Source organism: Mobula birostris, chromosome 21 (assembly GCF_030028105.1).
Source record: "Mobula birostris isolate sMobBir1 chromosome 21, sMobBir1.hap1, whole genome shotgun sequence".
Classification (NCBI taxonomy): Eukaryota; Metazoa; Chordata; class Chondrichthyes; order Myliobatiformes; family Myliobatidae; genus Mobula; species Mobula birostris.
In genome coordinates, this window is record NC_092390.1 from 50,999,760 (window position 1) to 51,018,737 (window position 18,978).

General features: G+C 44.6%; 1 protein-coding gene across 4 annotated transcripts in view; it reads left to right on the forward strand.

The window, feature by feature from the left end:
* The first annotated feature begins 232 nt into the window (after positions 1-232).
* Positions 233-18,978, forward strand: part of chst15 (carbohydrate (N-acetylgalactosamine 4-sulfate 6-O) sulfotransferase 15) — a 108,793-nt gene continuing 90,047 nt past the window's right edge. The window contains exon 1 of one of the 4 annotated variants that reach the window (XM_072239463.1): positions 233-253. The gene's annotated coding sequence lies outside the window, so the exon portion shown is untranslated. Of the gene's footprint in view, positions 254-3,559; positions 3,650-17,852; positions 17,873-18,024; positions 18,325-18,978 lie in introns of those variants that run through there. The other 3 variants (XM_072239464.1, XM_072239465.1, XM_072239462.1) reach the window with 3 other exon arrangements.

Below are 18,978 nucleotides of genomic sequence, written 5' to 3' on the forward strand. Positions count from 1 at the left end.
TCTTCCTCATCGTATGTCTCAAAATTCATTCAGTCCTGAGCTGTTAATGTAGTACTTCTGCTCCTTTCTCTTAATCCTATTTCATTTTTGTCCCACAGTTTCAACAGCCCATCTGACTCTCCTACTTTGACACCCTAAAGCTTCCCGCCAACTCCAAGGCACTTGGCAAGAGCTTGATGACGTATTCTGCAGTTGCCTAGATCAGTGCGGTGCCTACAACTCTCAAGAAGTTTGACGTCATCCCAGGTGAAAGGTGAAGTATTGAAGGGGAATCTGATGGGGAGCTTCTTTACTCAGAGGGTGGAGCGAATGTGGAACAAACTGCCAGAGGAAGTGGTGGGTGCGGATTCCATGGTATCACCTAAGAGAAGTTTGGCTAAGCACATAGATGAGATTGGTGATCAAGAGCAAACGATTCAAGATCAAGATTTGTTTACTGTCATTTCCAGTATACAAGTGTAAAAGAAAATGAAATAATTGTTGCTCTAAATCTGATGCAGCACAAAAAATAACACAATAAGATAAAGACACCATAATTTAATAAATATAAATACATAAGATAGCTTATATACAATGATTGATTTTATGTCTGTGAGGTGACACAAGAGTGTCTGACAGGAAAGGATAAAGTGGTGACAGACAAGGAAATGATAAAGTAATGGTAGTGGGTTAGTGGGTGGAGGTGTTGATCAGCCTTACTGCTTGGGGAAAGTAACTGCTTCTGAACCTGGTGGTTCTGGTATGGATGCCACGTGGCCTCCTCCCTGAAGGGAGTGGGACAAACAGTCCATGAGCAGAGTGGTTGTGATCCTTCATGATATTGCTGGCCTATTTCCATTACTTCCCTGTAAATATGTCATTGATGGCGGGAAGTCTGGTGTTGGTGATGCACTGGCCATCTTTGACTACCCATTGCAGAGTTTTTATAAAATATAAAAGAAGTACCTGAAGGAAAGTTAAAGCAGTTGTGCAGGAAACAGAGGGGTGATGCAAGCAAGATGCCTTGCAGACTCTACGACAAGAGGAAACTGAAGGTCACCAGCTGTCAACATTGAGGTTAAAGCTAGTGTGAGTCAATTAGATTTACAGGACCGAATAACAATTCAGAAGATGGAAAAGCAGATATTACAGCACTTCAAAAAGGCAAGGCAAAATTACAACATTAAGACTTCAATTTTCCTAGGAAACCAACAGCCACCAAAGAGTGGAGAATTAACTGAAATCTATCCCCCAGAGTTTCCTACATCGAAATGTAAAGGGGAATGTGAATATTATTACAGCAAGGTGCTTTTGAACATTCATGATCAGAACTTCATTGGGTTTTGAGAAGTTCTAGAATAGAAGAAGGTACATAAAAGAAGTTTCAATTGCAAGGTCAGATATTTATTAGGAATGCCCTGGCAAGGCAACACTGTTTAAATGGCAAGGCATCAAAGCCAGTGCTCCCAGGATGCCCAATAATATAGAGATTACAATGAAACAGAGAAAGATGAATTGCACTGATGTTGGGCTCACAAGTTAGTAGAGAATGTGCTGAATGCAAAAGTTACAAGGAAAATTTGGAAAAAAAACACAAGTTGGAAGAAGAACATAGTTGACACATGGTTAGCTTCAACTCTATTAATGATCAGCTTTGAACTTTGAACATTGGACATATTTCCATGCAATCCATCACATTTAAAGATAGTAGAGTCACAGAGAGATACAGCATGGAAACAGGCCATTGGCCTACCGAGACTGCATCGAACACAATCCTACTTTTAATTTCTGGACACAAGAAAATCTGCAGATGCTGGAAATTCAAGCAACACGCACAACATGCTGGTGGAACACAGCAGGCCAGGTAGGTCAAGGAAAGAGGACTGGGTCGAAACAACAGAGACTTATGGAGAAGAGGAGTTCGGTGGGTAATAAAATGGACGAGTTCACGGTGCTAGTCGGGCGTCAGAGAACATTTTGGGAGTGCAATGTTATGTGTTTCACTGGAACAGGGCTGCACGAGGACATACCCGATCAAAACTTTACCATGTACGGCTTCCAGACCGTTTGGGCTGCCTGGAAGTGCACTGAGAGCGGTAAGTGTGAAGTAGTTGGGTGCTTACTGTTCTGGTTAACAACAGATAGTGCAATCCGGGTCATATTACGATTGAGGAACGTGTTTGTAGACCGGATATTGAACTTTTTACAGTTGGACTTCAACCATATTCCACCGAGATACAACACTGGGCGGCACGGGAGGTGGTTCCTGCCTGTGGCCATCGAACTTGCAGCTCCTCTCATGGAGGGTCAGACACCCTGAGCCGATAGACTGGTCCTGGACTTATTCTCCATCTGGCATAGTTTGCATTTTGTTGTTTGATTGTTTGTGGTTTTTGTATTGCTATATTTATGCTCTATTCTTGGTTGATGAAGCTGTAACGAAACCCAATTTCCCTTGGGATCAATAAAGTATATCTATCTATCTATCTATAGGAAGAAGTACAGTCGAAGGGTCTCGGCCCGAAACATCAACTGTACTTCTTCCTATAGATGCTGCCTGGCCTGCTGCGTTCCACCAACATTTTGTGCTAATTTCTGGACATTCTAATCAAATGCCCCCTTCTCCCCAGATTCTACTGCTCACCTTTACACCAGGGCAACTTATATTGGTCAAATAATTTATCAACCTATATGACCTTGGAATGTGGGTGGGAAGTGAAGCATGCAGGAGAGATCCATGTGGTCACAAGACAAATGTGTAGGCCCCACACAGACTCTGCCAAAGCTCAGGATAGAACCTGCATCCCTGTTACTCTGAGGTAGTATCCTGTTAGCTGTGCCACCAATGTGTACCTTGCAAGGGTTGTGGGAAATCAGTAGTACCGCTCATCTGTAAAAATGCTGCTCAGTTTGTGGAATGAGAACCCATAATTTACCAGACGATACATTTAAAATTGAGGTACCTTACAAAATTTCTGAATTAGCTTTACCCTGAGGATGACCACAGAAAATGTAGTTTAGCTTTTTCAACTGTTCGAAGTTTAAAGGCTTTTAAACCAACTCATGTTTAAACTAGCACCCAATTTATGGATTTCCCAGGTAGTGTGGCTAAAATTCCAGGCCATAAACTAATTAAAGTTCACTCGGTGGATTGCAGCAGGAAGTTCTGTACTTAAATGAAACACATCCCACGTCCATGTGAAAAGCCATGATTCTAAATCAACCACATAGGTTTCATTGAATATAGAGGTGTCACCTCTCAGCATGCTCTGAAATACAAGGTCAATAGAAGGGGTGGTGGTTGTAAAAGAGACAAGCTTAAAAGCTATAGTATTGAGGTAGTAGGTCATGCTTCAGTGATAACCACGGGAGGTAACGTTTATCAGGTGTGCTGGGCAGAACTGTAGTGAGAACTTTTAACACCACTATCATTCAAGAGCGATACAGCCAGTTAATTTGTGAAATTGTATCATTCAGGAGCAGGAAGGAAATAGTCATGTGAGCAAGGGACTATTGGGAAAGAAAACCAATGTAGGATGTGGTGAGTGAGGTTGGCTAGAAATAAAGTTCCAAGTAGATCAGATAAACTTTCTGCCAGAAGAAAATTCATCAACTGAACTAAAGATTACTTGGTATCAAAAAAAAATTGAATGGGCAACCTGCTCATGGGGTAAGAACCTTGTACACTCACACATACTGTAGATTTAAAAAATTTGAATGTGTTCATATGTCAGCTGTGCCTGTGAATATTTTTAATGTATTTATTTATTGAGATACAGTGCAGAATTTTGTTTTGAGTTAGTAAACTGTGTTCATTATTTTTAGCTAAAAGATTAACTGTTCGGATGTCTGTTACACAATTCTGTACTCAATTTTGCGCAATAATTTGAAGGAATTCAGGATTTGTCCTTTTCTTTTGCCTGTTACCTGTCAGGGTAAAGAAACACGGAATTTAAATAAATATTGGCATATTAAATGTTCCGTATATTTTCAAATTAAGGCCATAGAAGCTGATGGGCATTCTGAAACATGCGATTATTTCAAGATCTCAGACTGCAACCTACCATACCAACATAAACAACACACATCAAAGTTGCTGGTGAAGGCAGCAGGCCAGGCAGCATCTCTAGGAAAAGGTACAGTCGACGTTTCAGGCTGAGACCCTTCGTCAGGACTAACTGAAGGAAGAGCTAGTAAGAGATTTGAAAGTGGGAGGGGGAGGAGGAGATCCAAAATGATAGGAGAAGACAGGAGAGGGAGGGATGGCGCCAAGAGCTGGACAGGTGATTGGCAAAAGGGATATGAGAGGATCATGAGACAGGAGGCCCAGGGAGAAGGAAAAGGGGGAGGGGGGGGAAACCAGGAGGGTGGGCAAGAGGTATAGTCAGAGGGACAGAGGGAGAAAAAGGAGAGTGAGAGAAAGAATGTGTGTATATAAGTAACAGATGGGGTACGAGGGGGAGGCGGGGCATTAGCGGAAGTTAGAGGAGTCAATGTTCATGCCGTCAGGTTGGAGGCTACCCTGACGGAATATAAGGTGTTGTTCCTCCAACCTGAGTATGGCTTCCACGAACTCCTCTACTGTAAAGATGAAGCCCCTTATATTCCGTCAGGGTAGTCTCCATCCTGACGGCATGAACATTGACTCCTCTAACTTCCGCTAATGCCCCGCCTCCCCCTCGTACCCCATCCGTTACTTATATACACACATTCTTTCTCTCACTCTCCTTTTTCTCCCTCTGTCCCTCTGACTATACCTCTTGCCCACCCTCCTGGTTTTTCCCCCCCTCCCCCTTTTCCTTCTCCCTGGGCCTCCTGTCTCATGATCCTCTCATATCCCTTTTGCCAATCACCTGTCCAGCTCTTGGCGCCATCCCTCCCCCTCCTGTCTTCTCCTATCATTTTGGATCTCCTCCTCCCCCCCCCACTTTCAAATCTCTTACTAGCTTTTCCTTCAGTTAGTCCTGACGAAGGGTCTCAGCCTGAAACGTCGACTGTACCTCTTCCTAGAGATGCTGCCTGGCCTGCTGCGTTCACCAGCAACTTTGATGTCTGTTGCTTGAACTTCCAGCATCTGCAGAAGTCCTTGTGTTTGCGATACCAATGTAAAGGAAGGTTACTGTGGTTGCGTAAAGTCAGAGATCTTAATACATGCTTATTAGATTAGATAGATACTTTATTGATCCAAAAGAAAATTACAGAGTTTCAGTAGAGTTACAAGTGCACAAATATATAAATATTAGAAGAGAAGTAAGAAAGAATGAAAAATAAGTTACCTCAAACAGTCTAACAAGAAAGGAATTTCACTTACCCCGCTATAGGTTGACTTGTTATAGAGCCTACTGTCCGAGGGTAAGAATGACCTCATATAGCACTTGTTGGAGCAGCGCAGTTGTCTTAGTCTATTACTATAAGTACTTCTCTGTTCAAGCAAGGTGGCATGCAGAAGGTGAGAAACTGTCCAGAATTGTCAGGGTTTTCTGTAGGGTCCTTTGTGCTACCACAGCCTCCAATGTGTTCAGTTTGACTTCTATAAAGGAGCCAGCCTTTCTAATCAGTTTATTGAGCCTGTTGGCATCACCTGTGTTGATACTATTGTCACACCACCACGTAGAAGATTGTACTAGCGACTACAGACCGGTAGAACATGTGAAGGAGAGGCCTGCATACTCCAAAGGACCTCAGTCTCCTCAGGAAGTAGAGCTGCAGTTACTCCCACCAATCTTAACTTGGTTCATTGTTACTGTAAGTTAAGAAGTGGGCATGTCACAGAATCAATAAAGTCATAGAGTTATACTACATGGAAGCAGGCCCTCTATCCCGACTCACTCAAGCTAATTAAGTTGCCTGCCTGACTTGATCATGTTTGTCTGCATTTGGCCCTTATCTCTCAAGACCTTTTCTAACTTTTAAAAGTGATTGTACCCATCTCCACCATTTCCTCCAACAGTTTGCTCTTTGATAATTGAGCAATGCTTCCCTTCACTTACAAAATGAAGGAGTCCATGCCCATGCTCACTGTCAGCCTACTGTGACACCAGTGAGGGAATATCTAGACAATATTGAGTACTGAGTTACAAGTAACACAAGTATCACACTGTGACCATCTCTAATAATGAACAGTACAACCACAACTCCTTGGCATTCAATGACATTACTAATGCTAAATCCCCACCCTCAAACTCTTAAGGCCACTGTGGACGAGAAGCTTAACTGGAGCCATCGCTTGAACATGCTAATTACAAGAACAGGTCATTTGCGGAGTATAGGTGGGAGGAGAAGATGGCAGCGCAACACAGCATGCGCAGCTCTCTGGGGAAATGATATCGTATCCGTTAAATAGGGGCCGTGGACAATTCTGATTTGATGAAGACAGATGTGAGAAGCAGAGGAACATCTGGAGAAATTTCTGAAATGCCTGGTTTCGCTGCCTTTGTTACTGTGCAATCGAGAATCTCTGGAGGGAAGGCCCCAAAATCCCCGGCTTTGCCTGCTGCTGGCGACCGAGGCTGAGGTCGAAGCATTTGGATAGAGGTGGTGCTCGGTACTCGATGTCGGAGGGCTGATCAGAGTTCAAAGTTTTTGGACGACTCAGAGTCGGACTGTGTGTCGGGCATGGCAGGGAGAGTTTTCTTCCTTCTCCCGTCTGCCTGAGATGTGGGACTTTCGAGAAACTTTGAACGTTTTTTACTGTGCCATGGACTGTTCTTCATCAAGTTATGGTACTATTGCACTGTTGTAACTATATGTTATAATTATGTGGTTTTGTTAGTTTTTCAGTCTTGGTCTATCCTGTGTTTTTGTGATATCACACCGGAGGAATATTGTATCATTTCTTAATGCATGCATTACTGAATGATAATAAAAGAGGACTGTGTGTCCTCATAATCTAATCTAATCTAATCTAATTCTGCAACTGTGTGACTCACTTCTTGATGCTCTGACGTGCTTTATCATCTTCAGTCCTGTTGATGGTGTGTTGGAGAGTTTGGGGACCTGCACCACAGATCCACTCACAGGGTTCAACATCCACAGTCTGCATATATGCTGATCAATGATTAACTAAGCAAACAAGGTGAATTATCCAGCCATCTGGCTCAGAGGTTTTAGTAAGTTCCGGTTGATAGTAATACCTATCTCCATGTGGTTCTAGACACAGCAAATCTCACTCGTTGTCACTGAACGAGGAGCTCACTGCTTTCTCTATGGTTTAGAGCCTGCATATATTCAAAGTCTACCACCTCACGCGCTCTTCCCTGTACAGTCCTGACGAAGTGTTCCGGCCGGAAACATCGACCGATCTTTTCCACGGATGCTGCCCGACCTGCTGAGTTCCTCCAGCGTGTTGTGAGTGTTGCTTTGACCCTAGAATCTGCAGATTATTTTGTGTTTACCACGGAGGCTAATGATGGCTGTTAATTGGTTGTCAGCAGTACCTGAGTGAGATGAGCATGTGTGAGATGATGTGCTCATGTTGCATAACAACCTCTTTTTTGCTTGAAGATAGCTGTCGACATGTTATAATGCACTTGCTGATGAAATTGTAGGGGTTGCTGTTGCAACAATATACACATAAAATATTTCCAGGATTTGTCCTCCTGTCAGAATTACAAATCATTTCTTCACCAGCCAGAAATTGAAAAGAAAAAAAGCAAACTGTCAGGCAACCATGTTGAATTTTAATGGCAGGTACTTGCAACAGGGTTGCCTACAAATGTGGGCCTGTATTATTGCTGATAATGACAGACATGGTTGATGAAATTCACAGTTGTTTTTAATGCACCAATTATAAATGTAATAAAGTTAAATATAGATATTACAAATATATCAGAGAGTATCACGGCTGTTGCAATGTTAGCGAGACATTTGCTCCTGAAAATATAATTATTTTATTATAATGAGTGCACACAATATGCAATGTGCTTAGAGCATGCACATCAACATGATCACAAACTGATATACATATAAACACAATGCATAGAACCGTGTGTACATGATGCTTTTATAGTCTTTCTAAAACTTGTCCTGCCTTGCAGAATTCAAGAGGCCTGTTTGGATAAGATAGGAAACTTTTTAGCTTACATAGTGGGCAACATTTTAATTGACTTCAATTATGAACTGAAATAACAAATATAGGTGTTTTCAAAAAGATGGTGTCCTGTGTTATTGGTCAACTGAGGAAAAAGATATCTGAATATCAACCTCAGACATGGCACAAACTCATTGTGCTAAGCAGCAGTGTCCAAGCCTCCCATAGGTATCTACTGGCACTGGAGAAATACCACAATTACCATGTCCTCAGGGTCCCCCAAAAATCCTGAATGCCTCACTGAACAAGCAACGTTCTTTGTTACAACAAATGAGATGCTGGAGGGACTTAGCAGGTCAGGCAGCATCTGTGGAGGGAAATAGACAATGTTTTGGGTTGAGACCCTTCTTCTGGATTCATTACCCTTCAGCAATTCCTTTGTCCATCTTCTCTTTTTTTTCTCTCTCTCTCCCTCTCTCTCTTTCCCTCCCTCCATCTCCTCTCCCTCCCTTTCTTTCTCCCTCTTTCTCTATTATCAACCTGATAATATGGACTTACAAGGTGCCAGAAACTGGAGCATCAAAAACTCTGCTGGAGTGGTGGGCAAAAGGATGGTGGTGGGGAAGGAACTGGTGACATTTCAGATTGAAATCCCGAATTTGGACAATGCAGGGCTTTGACCATGAACTTCAGTTTGCAACTTAATGTGAACTTTTTTTCTTTTTCCTATTTGTGACATAGGGTCTTATCCATTTCCACAACATTTCTCTTTTACTCTTTCCGTAGATGCTGTCTAACCTGCAGAATTCCTAATCTGATGAAACATAATTTGTTGAAAGATGAAATACTGTTCCTTGAGTTTATAGTGGCTTCACTAGAAGAGTGTAACAGGTAAAGTGAGAGAGGTCACAGCAGGAGTGTAATTGAGAATTAAAGAGACAGACAACTGAAAGCTCAGCATCTCTCTAACAGGTTCTACCCACATGGGTGTCCCAAGGATTCCAATTGTCCATCGATTAGTTCTGCTTCCTGAAGCTTTAACTATTTCACTCTGCAGAGATACAGTCAGATGGAGAGCTTGCTCCTTTTAAGTGATAATTCTGTGCTCTGTCAGTACATTCCTTACATTCATCCAGATGAGTATGATTACATACAGCTGGGTCCAGTGTTACTTACTTAGTGGTGACCAGAGCATCAATTGCAACTGCATCTCTTTCTATGCACATCCAAATACCATTCTCTTCTGAGTGTCTACTCTCAGCTCCATCTATTTTCTGTCCAAACCAACACTAAGTCAGAGTCTACAGCAACCATTCACACACTCCACAGTACCATTTGATACAGTGTCTACAGTAACCATTGGTACAGAATCCGCAGTGTCCATTGTAACCATTAATACTGTCCACAGTGCCCAATGTTACAGTGTCCACAGTGCCCATTGGTACAGTGCCCACAGTGCCCAATGTTACAGTGTCCACAGTGCCCAATGATACACTGTCTGCAGTGCTCATTGGTACAGTGCCCTCCATGCCCAATGGTACAATGTCTACAATGCCCAATGTAGACATTGCCCAGTGTTCACAGTGCCCATTGATACAATATCCACAGTGTCCAAAGGAGTAAAGGAGTGCAAACAGACAAATTAAGTGGCAACAGTTCTCTGGATGGCTACTCCTAGAGTGACCCTCTACTCTTTAACCAGACCAGTATCTTCTGCTAAACATCTGCAGATAAATTTAAAGTCCCTATTTCTGCTTACTCAGAAACACTCCAGTGCCAGAAATTCAACATAAGTCTCTTCACTATTGCCTTTTGTTAGAACTATTGTCTGTGTAGCATAAGAAACAGAGAGGCTTGAAGATTTTTAGGGTTAGGAGTTATGCTGCTTCAAGCAGAGGCTATTCCCCTAGCTTTAAGAGCTATTAAAGGGCAGTAACTTATTTAAAGTAAAGAATTAAATTTTGGATTCATCTCTCTGCTCAGAACTGTGGAAGGGTAATTAACTTATCTCGTTCCACAGCATCTTTCCACAGTTGCTGCCTGATGAGTCGAGTGTTCCCAGCATTTTCTGTTAATATTCATGACTGGCATTGATGCTCCAGAAACTGTGGTCTGTCTGAACATCTGTGTTTAGATGAATGTGAGCAATTGTCCAAGGAAATGTGATCATGGTCTTTGTATGTTTAAGTGACTGTGTCTGGGAATTTCCAAGCCTACATCTGTGGAGTTGTTATGAGGGATTGTCCCAAGAGATGTGAAAACATCAATGGATACAGTGGTTAAACTATCAGATGAGTAATCCAAAAGTTCGGGCTAAGAATTCACAGGCCCAAGTTCCGTTATACATACTGTGCATATATAGCTAGGGAGTATAAGACTTTTGCACAGTACTGTCGTAGTTCATGTATTCCAATGTACTGCTTCCACACACAAAAATACACATTTTATAACATATCTGAGTGATGATAAACCTGATTCTGCTATAGGTCACTATGGTGGACTGAGAGTGGGAAGGGAGCAGGGAGAGAGGAATCGTAGTTGGGAATAGGGCATGGGGGAAGGGGGTGAGTGGGAAGCACCAGAGAGACATTTGGTAATGATCGATAAACCAATTATTTGGAATCAAGCGTGGTGCCTTAGGGCCGGGTGTGTCTGTACCCAGGCCACCCCCACCCGGAACTCCTCTGCATCTGTCCCACACCCCTCCCCGCAACACCTCACCCTTGCCATTCCCAGTATCATTTGCTCCTGCCAGCTTTACAAACTCGCTCTGCACTGCGCATTGACAAGTACAGTACTGTGCATAAGTCTTAGGCACCCTAGTTATATATAGTACAAAAGACTTTTGCACAACTTTTAGAATTTAATTTTAATTACTGAGCTGTAAGTTCTGTGTAACTCTTCATTAGTCTCCATTAAAAATAAATTTATCCCTCTTGTTCTTTCATTCACTACCTGCCACAGATCCAATCTGTCAGCCATGTTCTTCAGGATACAGGATACAGACAGTTAAGTCAGTGTTGGTGTTACCAATATCCTCTTTGTGGTAGACATTGAAATTTTCCACATTCTGCACCATTGTTATGATCAGTCCTTCTTCCAAATGTTATTCAACGTGGAGCACAACCGATTTATCAGTTCAAAAGAGCTGGGAGTTGCAAAGCGGAACTTTCACCCATGATTAACTTTATGCTCAGGGTCTTTATTAACTCTAGAGCAGGAGGTTCCCAAATTGGGGTCCACAGACCCCTTGCTTATTGGTATTGGTTCATGGCATAAAAAAGGTGGGAAGCCCTGCTTTACAGTCAACAGGATGCCAGTGTCACTCATTCCCAGATCTCTACTACTGTGCTGTCACCTCTGTGGGGGTGGGGGAGACACAGGTTCTTACAGTATACCCAGGTGTACCAACAAGAATAGAATTTGCTGAGGCTTTTCCCTGGAGTGTAGGAAACTGAAGCCTTTATAAAATCACAAGGGACATAGATAGATAAATTATTGATTCCGAACGAAATTACAGTGTCACAGTAGCATTACAAGTACACAGGTATAAATATTAGAAGAAAAGTAGAAAGAACAAAAAATAAGTTACCACAAACAGTCTAACAGGAGGGGGTCATCACTTCCCCGGCTGTAGGTTGACTCATTATGGAGCCTAATGGCCAAGGGTACGAATGACAACATACAGCGCTATTTGGAGCAGTGCAGTTCTCTTAGTCTATTACCAAAAGTGCTCCTCTGTTCAGCCAAAGTGGCATGCAGAGGGTGAAGAGCAATGTCCAGAATTGCCAGGATTTTTCGTAGGGTCCTTTGTTCTACCACAGACTCCAGTGTGTCCAGTTTGACTGACTCCTATAACAGAGCCAGCCTTTCTAATCAGTTTATTGAGCTTGTTGGCATCACCCGTGTTGATGCCATTACCCAGCACACCACCGCATAGAAGATTGTACTGCTGACAATAGGCTGGAGGAACATGTGAAGGAGAGGCCTGCATACTCCAAAGGACCACAGACTCCTCAAGTAGTAGGGACAACTCTGGCCTTTCTTGTGCACAGTATCTGTGTTGTGCTCCATTCAAGTCTGTCATCCAGGTGCACCACTAGGTACTTGTAGGTCCTCAACACATCCACATCCTCACTATCAATAGTAACAGGGAGCAATGCAGGCTTAGTCTTATAAAGTCCATCACTATCTCCTTTGCTTTACTGACATTGAGCTGCAGATGATTCAGCTTGCACCATTTGTTAAAGTCCTCCACTAGGGCCCTGTATTCATTCTCCTGTCCTCCCTTTATACACCCAACTGTTGCTGAGACATTAGAGAATTTCTGCAGATGACATGAATCCATGTGGTATCCATGGTAAACAGGAAGGGAGCCAATACAGTCTCCTGTGGGGCCCCATTGCTGCTTATAGCCATGTCTGACACACAGCTCTGAAGCCACACACACTGTGGTCTGCCAGTCAGGCAGTCCATTATCCAGGATACAATGGAAGTGCCAACCTGCATTGAATAGAGCTTCCCTCCCAGCAATGAGGGCTGTTTGGTATTGAAATCACTTGAGAAATCAAAAAACATGATCCTCACAGTGCTGTCCTGCTTATCCACATGGGAGTAGGCTCTGTTCAGAAGGTAGATGACAGCATGGTCGACTCCAATGTGCACCTGGTAGGGAAACTGCAGGTGATCGAGGGCTGAATTAACCAGGGGTCAGAGGTGATCCAGGACCAGCCTCTCCAGGGTCTTCTTGATGTGAGGTCAGGTCCACTGGACAGTAATCATTCAGGACTTTTGGTTGGTCCTTCTTGAGTACTGGGACTACACATGATGTTTTCCACACAGTCGGGACCCATTCCAGGCTGAGGCTCAGATTGAAAATGCGCTGGAGAACTCCACACAACTGCTCAGCACACTCCCTCAGGACCTTGGGGAACATACCATTCAGTCCCAATGCTTTGCCATGTCTGAGTTTCTCCAGAGCCTTCTCACCTGCTCAGTAGGGAAGGTGAGTCCATATTGACTGGGGAGTTGATGGAAGGTGGGGCTGGGGGAGGTAAAGATTGGGATGATAGCAGTTGATATGTGGAGGTGCAGATGGTAGGTGCAGGGCAAGGAAGGGACGTAGACAGTGGTAGCCTGTGCTGTTCATCCATGTGTTGAATTGGAGGGGGGGGGAGGGGGGAGGAGGGGAGGTGTTGGTGCTGAGAGAGCATTGGGTGCCCCCGAATCTGGACTGGTGTGTGGAGGAATGTGTGAACAGGAGGGCAATTGTTAAACCTATAGAAGAATCAGTTTAACTCATTAGCCCATTCACGGCTGTGTTCCAAGGCTCTACAGCTAGGCTGATTGAAGCCATTCTTCATGCCTCTCCACACCCACCCCCCTCCCATGTGCTACTCTGCCCAAGCTTGTTCTCCAGCTCCCTCTTTTATTCCTCTTTAGCCACCTTGATCTTCTCCTTTAGCTCTCTCTGCATGTTTCAATTCCTCTCCGTCTCCTAACATAAATTGGATATTTACAGGTTTTCATTTGTAGGAGGTTGAGTGTCAAATTACAAGGCATAGGATTAAGGGGAAAGGTGAGAGGGGAAATTTTTAAATTGATATGAGGGGCAATTTTTACTCACACAAGGAGGAATAAGATGGCAAATGAAAGAGAGCAAATAAAATATACAAGGAACACACATAAAAGTTGCTGGTGAACGCAGCAGGGCAGGCAGCATCTCTAGGAAGAGGTGCAGTCGACGTTTCAGGCCGAGACCCTTCGTCAGGACTAACTGAAGGAAGAGTGAGTAAGGGATTTGAAAGTTGGAGGGGGAGGGGGAGATCCAAAATGATAGGAGAAGACAGGAGGGGGAGGGATGGAGCCAAGAGCTGGACAGGTGATAGGCAAAAGGGATACGAGAGGATCATGGGACAGGAGGTCCGGGAAGAAAGACAAGGAGGTGGGGGGGGGACCCAGAGGATGGGCAAGGGGTATATTCAGAGGGACAGAGGGAGAAAAAGGAGAGTGAGAGAAAGAATGTGTGTATAAAAATAAGTAACAGATGGGGTACAGGGGGGAGGTGGGGCATTAGCGGAAGTTAGAGAAGTCGATGTTCATGCCATCAGGTTGGAGGCTACCCAGACGGAATATAAGGTGTTGTTCCTCCAGCCTGAGTGTGGCTTCATCTTTACAGTAGAGGAGGCCGTGGATAGACATGTCAGAATGTGAATGGGGTGTGGAATTAAAATGTGTGGTTACTGGGAGATCCTGCTTTCTCTGGCGGACAGAGCGTAGATGTTCAGCAAAGCGGTCTCCCAATCTGCGTCAGGTCTCGCCAATATATAAAAGGCCACATCGGGAGCACCGGACGCAATATATCACCCCAGCCGACTCACAGGTGAAGTGTTGCCTCACCTGGAAGGACTGTTTGGGGCCCTGAATGGTGGTAAGGGAGGAAGTGTAAGGGCATGTGTAGCACTTGTTCCGCTTACACGGATAAGTGCCAGGAGGGAGATCAGTGGGGAGGGATGGGGGGGACGAATGGACAAGGGAGTTGCGTAGGGAGCAATCCCTGCGGAATGCAGAGAGAACTTCCGCTAATGCCCCACCTCCCCCTCGTACCCCATCTGTTACTTATTTTTATACACACATTCTTTCTCTCACTCCTTTTTCTCCCTCTGTTCCTCTGAATATACCCCTTGCCCATCCTCTGGGTCCCCCCCCCCACCTCCTTGTCTTTCTTCCCGGACCTCCTGTCCCATGATCCTCTTGTATCCCTTTTGCCAATCACCTGTCCAGCTCTTGGCTCCATCCCTCCCCCTCCTGTCTTCTCCTATCCTTTTGGATCTCCCCCTCCCCCTCCAACTTTCAAATCCCTTACTCACTCTTCCTTCAGTTAGTCCTGACGAAGGGTCTCGGCCTGAAACGTTGACTGCACCTCTTCCTAGAGATGCTGCCTGGCCTGCTGTGTTCACCAGCAACTTTGATGTGTGTTGCTTGAATTTCCAGCATCTGCAGAATTCCTGTTGTTTGCAAATAAAATATACAAGGATTTTGCTAGGACCTGAGGGCCTCAGTTACAGGGAATGGTTGAATATTTTAGGGCTTTATTACCTGGAGCACGGAGAAAGAGGTGATATCTGATAGAGGTTGCAAAATTACGAGGGGGATAGATATGATGAATGCGCAACACAAGCTTTTACCCTTAGGCTGGGTGAGACTAGAACTAGTATTCATAGGCTTAGGTTGAAAGGCGAAATATTCAAGGGGAATCAGATGGCAAACTTCTTCACTAAGAGAGTGGTGCAAGTTTGGAATGAGCTGTCAGAGGAAGTGGCAGGTATAAATACATTTGTAACATTTAAGAGAAGTTTGGACAAGTACATAAACGAGAGCAATATTCAAGATCAAGAGGTTCAAGATCAAGGTTGTTTTATGTCATTTCTAGTGCACGTGTAAAGGAGGACAAAATACTTATTACTCTGTATCCGATGCAGCATAAAAAACACAGTAAGATAAAGAACACAAATTATAAAAAAAACACAATAAATATAAATATACAAGATAACTTATAGACACAAATTGATTATATGTCCATAAAGTAACACTAGGCACAGGAGTTCCTGTACATTAGGTGACATACAGGAAATGATAAAGCAGTGGCAGAGTGGGTTAGTGGGTGGAGGTGTTGTTCAGCATTACAGCTTGGAGAAAGTAACTGTTTTTGAGCCTGGTGGTCGTTGCATGGATCCTACGTAGCCTCCGCTGTGATGGTAATGGGACAAAGAGTCCATGAGCATTGTGGGTGGGATCCTTCATGATGCTACTGGCCCTTCATCTCTCTCTCTCTCTCTTTTGATGCCCAGTAGGCTGGTGCCAGTGATGCATTGGGCAATTTTATCTACTCATTGAGGAGCTTTCCTGTCCACCACGGTGCAATTTCCATGGCAGGTTAGGATGCTCTCTACCACACATCTCTAGAAGGGTGTGAGTATGGACGTGCATAGTCCAGCTCTCTTCAGCATCGGCTGAAAGTAGAGGCATTGGTGAGCTCTCCTGATTGTGGGACCATGAGAGGTTGTGCGATATATGCACACTCAGATGTTTGAGACTGCTCGCAGTTTCCGCTGCCGTGCTGAGATGTAAAGAATGGTTTGAGTGGTGCTGGTTCTCCTAAAGTTGATAACTATCTCATTTTACTTGTTGTCATAAAGGGAGAGATTACTTGCCTGGCCTCGAGCTCTTCCACTTCCTATCTGTCGGCTGGAGAAGCTGCTGCATCTCTGCGCACCACCATTTTTCATCATTGGGTGAGAATGTGACAGATGGAAGATAAGAATGAAGAAAATGTGATATCATCTATTTTGATAGAAAAAGTATATTAACTTTTAAATGGTGAGAGATTAATAGGTGTTGCTGTTCAGAACAACTGCGGATGCTTGCACTTAACTCACCGAAAAAAGTGCAGATACAACAAACTGTAATGGCACATTATAGCAATAGGACTGGAAGTCAATAGTAAAAGCTTGTCACTAGAATCATATTGGTTCCCAGTCTGGCTGTATCTGAAATATTTTGAAAAGATCTAGTATTTTGACATGTGATAGAGGAAGAGGTTCAACAAGGTTACAGGGCTGGGGAATTTGTCCTTTGAGGAGAGATTAAACTGACTTGAGTTTAGAAGAATGAGAGGTGATCTCATTGAAACATGCAAAATTCTTTTGGATAGATTGGAGGGATGATGTTTTCCCTGGCTGTGGTGTCTAGCACCAAGGACTGTAGTCTCAAAGTCGTTGTTAGTATTCAAAATTGGTAAAGAAACTTCTTTACCAAGAGGGTGGTTAATCTTCAACTTCTCCACCCAAAAGCCACGTGCGGCTCAGTTGCTGAGTATACTCAAGACAGAGGTTGTCAGGCATCAGATATTAAGGCAACCAAGAGATATGGGAGAAAGTAAAGTAACAACATTAGCAATAATTTTAACCTGTTTTAGGAGCAACTTCCTCCCCCCACCATCAGATTTCTGAATGGTTCATGACCCTATGAACACTGCCTCACTATTCCTCGTTTGCACCATATTATTCACTGTAATCCGTAAGAGTATTATTTTTACTATGTCTTGCACGGTACGGTTGGCATACAACACCAAATTGCATGATATACGACAGTAATAATAAATCTGAGCCTGATTCTGATTCCTTAGTACATAGAAAGAAGCCATCCAGAATGCCGGCTCCAAGGTGGCTCACAGAATAATTCCATCAGCCCACTTCCCCTATTTATTGTCTGATGGAGGAGGTACGAAGGGCCAAATGGCCTACTCCAGTTTCTATTGCGTTTTTCTCTATATTACGGACTGACTCCGAGGACAGTCTTTCTCGAAGTTTAATATCACCGGCACAGGTCGTGAAATTTGTTAACTTAGCGGGAGCAGTACAATACAATACATGATAATGTAGAAAAAGATAATTAAGTAAAACAATTACAGTATGTATATAAATAGTTAAATAAAAAGTGTAAAAACAGAAAGAATAGAAGTGTTCATTAGTCGTCTTCCCAAATCTTCTATTGTTTCTCTCTTCACTGACCAGCTGAGTATTTCCAAGTGTTTTTATTTCAGAATTCAAACACGTGGTAATTTGCTTGTTGATTCTCAGCTTCCCTGTTAGAGAGATTTGTGAGGTTGTGTCCGAGCGGACTTTATGTGAGATTGTGCCTCAGCAATGTCTCTGGACTTCTTTCTGCAACGTTGTGTTTGGGGAAGCGCCTTTTGTGAATTCCTTTCTGTCAGGTTGTGTCGGAGAATGCCTCTGGACCCGCTTTCTGTGAGGCAGTATCTCGGGAGTGTCTTTGCAACCCATTCTGCGAGCTGTGTCTGAGGTCTGTAAGCCGATGTCTGCACAGTTCTGGCGGGGGGCAGCGAGCTCTCTGCGGAGCTGCTTTCCCGGGGATGGTGAGCTCTCTGCGGAGCTGTTTCCTTGGGGACGGAGAGCCGCTGTCTGCTCCTGTGTTTAGGTAGATGGGGAGGGTGTGGAGTTGTGATCTAACTGGCTGCCGCTCAACAGCCACTGAAACGCTATTGCGCTTGTGACTGTGGAGGTCACTGAGTCGCCTGCTGGGCTGCCGCCTCAGAGTGAGTGAGGACTCGCCGGATTCTTGGGCTCTTATTCGTCGAGAAAGAATCCGACGGGAAGTTTATGGCGAAAAATAGCAGCCGGCAGTGAAACGGAAGATCCGCGCGACAAGGCTTGATGGCGCGCTGAGTTTCTGTGGAGCGATGAGGTTTGAGAATGTGCAGCGGCAGGTTTTAGACAAGGAGCAGCCGGCGGAGGGTGAGTGACAGTGCCGGGCTGCCGGTCCCCGGCTACCGTCCGGTTTGGAATTGTTGTACGGGTGTCTGCGGCTTTAAGGGAAAGTGTTTGAAACAAAGCTGGGGTTTATTGTCTGAATGCCCCTGGCCGGGATCTTCGTTTCCAGCGGTATTTTAGTGACACGGGTCTTAGTGTCGTTCCCGGGTCGAGTGGCGGGGCTCTGTTCTGTCCAGGTCTCAGGCGGAGCACAGGCTCCTGGGTCTGTCTCCGTTCCCGGGCAGGACGGCGAGGCTCTGGTTTGTCTTCCCGGTTCCGGGCGAGTCGTAGCTCTAATGCCGGCCCCAAGCGGCGCGCTTGCTTTCCTGGTCCACCAACTATCCCGGGTGGGCTGGTGAGGTCCGGTCTGAACGTGCCCGCTCCCTCTTCCCCAGTGGCGGCGGGTCCCAGGTCTGTGCCCCGGTCCCGCGCGGAGCACTGGCTCGCAGATTTCACCGAACTCCTTCACCAAAGTTATGAAAGGGCAGCACCAAACATACACCCCCTATCCAACACCAGGCTGGTGTGTGGACCGGCGAGATACTGAAGCTGGGGAGGAATGTGGGTTAGACACTGAAGAACGTCGGGAGGCAACTCAAGGGATTCTGGACTGGGCGAGGGGTAGGACCCGTTGGAGAG